This window comes from Pelophylax lessonae (assembly GCF_965119305.1).
Source record: "Pelophylax lessonae genome assembly, chromosome: 5".
NCBI lineage: Eukaryota > Metazoa > Chordata > Amphibia > Anura > Ranidae > Pelophylax > Pelophylax lessonae.
The window spans coordinates 259,190,415-259,196,884 of record NC_138772.1 but is presented as its reverse complement, the minus strand read 5'-3'; the positions used below and the strand labels follow the sequence as shown (position 1 = coordinate 259,196,884).

Below are 6,470 nucleotides of genomic sequence, written 5' to 3'. Positions count from 1 at the left end.
AATGGCCAGCTTTTATTCATTTATGTAAAAAGCTTTATTCAAAAAAGAACAAAAACTGTTTGGTGTAACTGCTTAAAAAACTTAGCTTTGAGTTTAACTTTATTTGTTAGTCAAGCCCATCTAAATTTTCTAGTTCAACACTACCATCCCCCTAGAGTGACAATGCTACTGTCCAAAGGTGTCTCTGTTGTTCCTTCATCCAGAGTGGAGACACTCACTGGTTACACATTATACAATTTTGTTTGTGCAATTTTCCTTTAGATTTATCAAAAACCATATAATATGAGGTCAGGTTAAACCTAAAACTTTCAATTTTCAGGCAGGCCCTTTGACTACATAGTTAAAGGTAAATCTAAAGGAAATTGAACAAGAAAATTGTATAATGTGTAGCCAGCTTAAGGACAGGAAGTGTGTTACTGACCCATCACTAGGCCAAAAAAAGGAAACTAATACAGCCCCCACATTTAAATTGATTAAAAAAAAACCTCTACTGCAGACTATCAATTCTTAGAAGTGGTGGTTTCAATAGTTTTCTTTTTTTCCCCTTTTGTTCACCTGGTGATCAGGTCAGTAAAGTGGAGTACACATTATAAGAAAATCAGGGGAACGATCATCCGATTTTCCTCTTTGCTTCACAGCAAATGGGAACCGAGGAAGGAAAAAATGTGAGAAAATTGTTGTACGAGAAAGGCTTTTTTTTAGTTGTTTCTGATCATGTGCAGTCTTTAGTTTCTAAATTTTTTTCGTACAAAAACAGTACACATAAAACAAAAATTGTTAGTTCTGTTCCTGTATGAGAAAAATCTTGGCATTTGTCCTTTCAGAAATTTTCACTCAGAATGTCAGAATCAGCTGTCGAAAGTTGTGTACACACTATCAGAAAATCGTACAATCATTTCTCGGACAAAAATGTTTGCCCAATTTTCTTATAGTGTGTCTGTTATTTTTTCAACTTCCCTTAACAGAACAAGCTGTCCAGCAATAGTGGCAATTAGAGGGTTAGGACAAACCAATTAACACTGACTGAAGAAAATGATGGGAGCCACCACATCTAAGAATTGGTAAGCTGCAATATATTACATTTTTGTTTTTGGGTTTAATACCGCATTAAGCAATAGACCATAACAAAACAAGTTATTAACAGAAACACATTGCAAAAAGGATAAAGAAAAACTGCAGTGCAATGAGTGTATTGTAGCAGATCCGTTAACAGTCTGTGATAGTGTCATATGGATGCAATTTTGTAAGTTAGTTTTCTCCTGGCAAGTGTTACCTATACTGCATGAAACATAAGATCTTCCTACATGCACACAGCTGTAAGAATTCAGATCAAATACGCAAGTTTTTTTTTCGCACAAAATTTCCTGCGTAAACTATCAGTATAATAATTGAGTTTAGATATATTTACGGCCTCATGCACACAACTGTAAGAAAATGCATTAAAAGTACCTTTTGTATTTGGATCTGATTGCAAGCATATTGTTTTCAATGGGTACATGCACTCGGGTGAATAAGCATGCACTGCATTCAGATCTGTAATCAAAATCAAAATCTGCATTTAAACATTTGAAGGCGCCTATGCCTATGCATTTAATTCAGGTTAATTCTATAACCTCTTACTCTGTTTTCATTTCCATTTCCACTTTTTGTATGTATGTATACAGGGCTGCTGTTAGAAATCAACCTACCTGGCAGCCCCCCCCCCCCCCTCAAATAAAGACAATATTTTCACTAAAAATACACTAAAATCATTATTATCGAACACAAACATAACAGAGAACCTGTGTGAATTAGCCCTTTTTAATTGTTTTTTACATTTAAAAAATAATTATAATTATTTTTTAAATGTTAAAAATGTTTACAATTATTTTATTTTACAATTTTCTAAAATTATTTATTACAATGTTTAATTATTATTATTTTTTTTTACAATTTGTTATTTTTTACAGGACAGTGAGAGGGGGGCACACAGGGAGATGGGGGGATCAGAAGCAGGCAGAACAGGGAAGAAGTTTGGTGTCAGAGAAACAATAACAGGAACGATGCCCTGTGTCTATGTCTCTCCCCACAGCAGCTGAGGGGAGAGAGACACAGGACAGGAGAGGGAGAGATGGGCCATACACACTATAAGATTTTCTGAAGACTTTTTCCTTTAGATTTACCAAAACCATATAATATGAGGTCAAACCTAAACACTTTCAATTTGTTTGCAATCTGGCAGGCCCCTGCACTACATAGAAAAGGTAAATCTGAAGGAAAAAGTATTCAGAAAATCTTATAGTGTGTATGGCCCTAGACACTGGCTTTCAGCTGCTGCAGAGAGGTGCACAAGGCTTCTTTCTGTAATTGCTCCTTGCATCTGCACCAATTTCCCGTGCTGCTGGGGCCCCCCTGTGCCCGGGCCCCCTACAAGAGGACTGGTGGTCCCCCCCCATCAATGACCCTGTATGCATACACATATACATGTGTTTTCACATGCACACACGCAAAATGCAAGTCCCCAATGCAGATTTTTACATTTTTGGTCACGGTTCCAAACACAGCACAAGCTTACGCTCTTCCATTGAGACCAAATCCCCCTGCATTCTGATTAGTAAACAATTATGCTTTAAATTGCATTGTTTTTTTTTTTTTTTGCGTCCATGTACATGTATCCTAAAGCTGGATACACACTATACAACTTTTGTTGTCAGATTTCCTTCAGATTTACCTTTTCTATGTAGTGCAAGGGCCTGCCGGATTGCATACAAATTGAAAGTGTTTAGGTTTGACCTAATATTATATGTTTTTGGTAAGTCTAAAGGAAAAAGTCTTCAGAAAATCTTATAGTGTGTATGGCCCATAACATTGCTGGAAGAAAACGAATGCAGCCACCACATTTAGGCTCCATGCACATAGCTGTAAGAATTTTACTGATCATATAGGCAAGGTTTTTCTGACAAAGGAGTTCTTGCCTAATAATAAGTAAAAAGCTTGCCTTGAGAAAAGTTTTTAAATGTGTAACATTGTAGCCTTAGTGCTACATTCTCCTGCTTTTTTTTTCTATACCATAAAGCATATTTTGCATCTATGTATACACTTGCGTATAGGCCTCAAGCACATGGGTGTAAAAAATGCACTGCAAAGCAAAGGTTTATGGACCCGAGTGCAAGTTTACTGTTTTCAATTGGAACATGCACACAGGTACGTAAACATGCAATGCATTCAAATCTGTAACACAAAATGGACAAATCTGCATCTGAGGCCATGTGTTTTATTTGCTTACAAATGTAAACACATGTACACACGTATATCACATGCAAAACGTGCATTCTGCTATTGAAAAAAAAAAAGCAGGAGCATATACAGAAGAACTACAATATTATGCATTTGAAAATGTACCTAAAGGCAAGAATTTGGTACAAAAGTCTGTGCATAAATAATAACATTTGCTTTTAAATCCACTTTAAATGTGCAAAATTGTCCTTTATTATTAACACCAGAATGCATTGTACGTATGTACGCTTGTCCTCAGAAGCAGATTTTTGGATTTGTGTGACGGATCTGAATGCAGTGCATGTTTATGCACCTGTGTGAATGTCTCTATTGAAAACAATGCAGCTGTGTTCAGATATGAAAATAAAAGACACTTGTAATTTTTTCTTTTTTTTTTGTGGTCATGTGAATGTAGCCTTTTATTGATCATTATGTAGGAACTATTGTTCCAGATAAACCTTGCCTCTATGATTAGTAAAATTCTTATGATCAGTGCAAAATGCATGTTTTCAGATGCAGTTTTTTTTTGGTTACAGATCTAAACACGGTGAATGTTTCTATCTCTCTATACATTTTCCTACTGAAAACAATACACCTGTGTTCAGAAATGCGAACTAAAACTGCTTTGAAATGCATTTATTTACACCTGTGTGCATGAGGCCTTAAGGATTAATAAGCGGAAATATATTAAAATATAAAAAATTAAAAAAATGAATTTAACCAATAGACCATGACAAAACAATGTATAAATATTAATGCATTGCAAAAAAAAAAAAGCTTCATTGCAATCACTGTATTTTAGCACATCCATAAAACGTCTGTGATGACGTCATATAAACAGAACATTGTAAGCCAGTGTTCTTCTTGCATAAAACATGAGATCACCTTTACTTCTCAATCTTCTAAACTTGCCTTTTTCAGTTTTTTTTTTTTTAGTCAGCGCCTGGTAGTAAGCAGCGATCAATTATTCACCAGAACATTTATATCCTGTGCAATATGGAGAATTCATATTCATATCTCTGACACTGATTAATGTAATATGCACCATAGCTCCCAGTGCAGCTCTTCTCTATGAATCATGCACTATAAAGTTTCAATCGCCCTTGTAGATAAAAAAAGGGGCAGGAAAAAAAAATGCAAGGGAGAGGAAAAAAAAAGAAAAAGACGTTTTGTAGCTGTGAGCTGCCTGTGTTTATATGGTAAATAGGATGTCATTTAAATAACCGATGGGTAATTATTGACTACAACAGGCCTTCATTAGTTCAATCATTAGATCTATGCTGTGAAACAAAGCCACACTAGACTCCATGCAGGTGGGCAGCCCCCTCTTTGCCTGGCCTACTACAGAAGGGGAAGCCTGCTCACAACTCCCCTCCGCAGTGAATACCCAGCATGAAACCAGTGGCAGTTTTACCTAAGGGCACGAACGATGATTCTCTTTTTTTAATACAGGCAAAATTAATTTAGTAACGAGCATACACAGTTCAAATGACAAGATTTGAATGGTGGAAGGAGGAAGGGAGTTCTCATAATTATACTGTCACTTCTCACAATATCTTCCTGCTTGCCTTAGGGTGAGACAGATTAAAAGGAGAGGGAAGGCAAGAGGAAAGGAAAAAAAAAATACAACAAAAAAAAAAAAAGAAAAAGGTTTATGACACTAGAGAAATTTATTTGTAAGACAGAAGTTCAAAATCTAAGCTCAATAAAAAGCTGCTGCTGTTAGAGAAAAAGAAGGAATTCCCAGGACAATGTCCGACTTGTGTCCACACTGCTGATTTTCTGCTGGCTCTGTGGATTGTTTAATACAATTATTTCTAGGGAAATTAAGTACACTGAAAGTGCTTCCACAGACAATATACACTGAGAGCATTGAGGGTGTGCTGTGTGCTAAATGTACAGAATCCACTTCATTTTTTTTCTAGTGGGATTTGTACATGAGGATATGTGCTGGTTGTTATGTAGAGTACAGTGTTTGGTTGGTGTACTGTGTACACTGGCAGCTTTGTGTATTGGCACACCCACTATATTGTATTTACTGAGTGTATCCACATGTCTTATGATTACCTAATAAAGCTGTACATACAGAGAGTGGAATTCACTAACATGTGCAAAGTGAGGAAGGTATGGGTACTGCTAACACAAGAAACCGTATCTCTTAATCAGATAAATCTATCTATCTATCTATCTATCTATCTATCTATCTATCTATCTATCTATCTATCTATCTATCTATCTATCTATCTATCTATCTATCTATCTATCTATCTATCTATCTATCTATCTATCTATCTATCTATCTATCTATCTATCTATCTATCTATCTATCTATCTATCTATCTATCTATCTATCTATCTATCTATCTATCTATCTATCTATCTTACTTTAGATCTATCTAACACATATATAAGACATGATTTAACAAAGATAAATTGCTGTGGCACACTTACATTGTGGAATTGCAAAGGCACACACATGTGAACTGTCAGAAAGCTTATTGTTTGATACATGCAGTGTGGTCTTAGTTTGCAGTGCATTGAAAAGAAAAACTGCTTTTGCACTTTCTAATCCTACAAGAGAAAGAAAAAGATAAAGTAACATTCTAAATAATAAAAAAATAATAATAATGTGACAAGCACCATGATTGCTCATTAAGCTATGATATGGACATGTGCAAAGAAAAACAACAGCTCAAAAAAACCTGCATGCTGTGCTGTTGGGGCAAAAAAGATATAGCAAATGTACAGAGAGTTAACACTGAAAGCTCCTTCCCAAGCCTCAGTACATATGAAGTGGTGAAAGCCTTTTCTGTGCATGCACACTGTTGCACTGTGCACTGTGGTTCCCTTTGTACATCATGGACTATAACATTTTTACTTTTATATTTACTGGTATCAGTTTACACCCCATTCGGTATTATTCCTATAGAAGATGTGCATGTAATATAGATAACAGCAATTGAATGACATCTCCAGATTTTTAAAGCACATAGTTACATAGTAGTTGAGGTTGAATAAAGACAATAGTCCATCCAGTTCACCCTGTGTAGGCACGCGTGGCCGTAATCATCTCTCATACCCCTTAATGTTCTGATTCTTGAGATGTACGTCCAAGAGTCTTTTGAAAGTAGCCATACTTCCTGCAGAAACTACCTCTTGTGGTAGAGAATTCTACACTCTTGTAGCCCTAACAGTAAACCCCCCCCCCCTCTGAG

The 6,470-nt window shown here is 35.9% G+C and overlaps 1 long non-coding RNA gene across 1 annotated transcript in view; it reads left to right on the top strand.

The window, feature by feature from the left end:
* Positions 1-5,341, top strand: part of LOC309557005 — a 7,095-nt gene extending 1,754 nt beyond the window's left edge. Inside the window, exons 2-3 of the long non-coding RNA XR_014225361.1 lie at positions 966-1,061; positions 4,196-5,341. This is a non-coding gene — a long non-coding RNA (uncharacterized lncRNA). The remainder of the gene's footprint in view (positions 1-965; positions 1,062-4,195) is intronic.
* Positions 5,342-6,470: the final 1,129 nt, after the last annotated feature.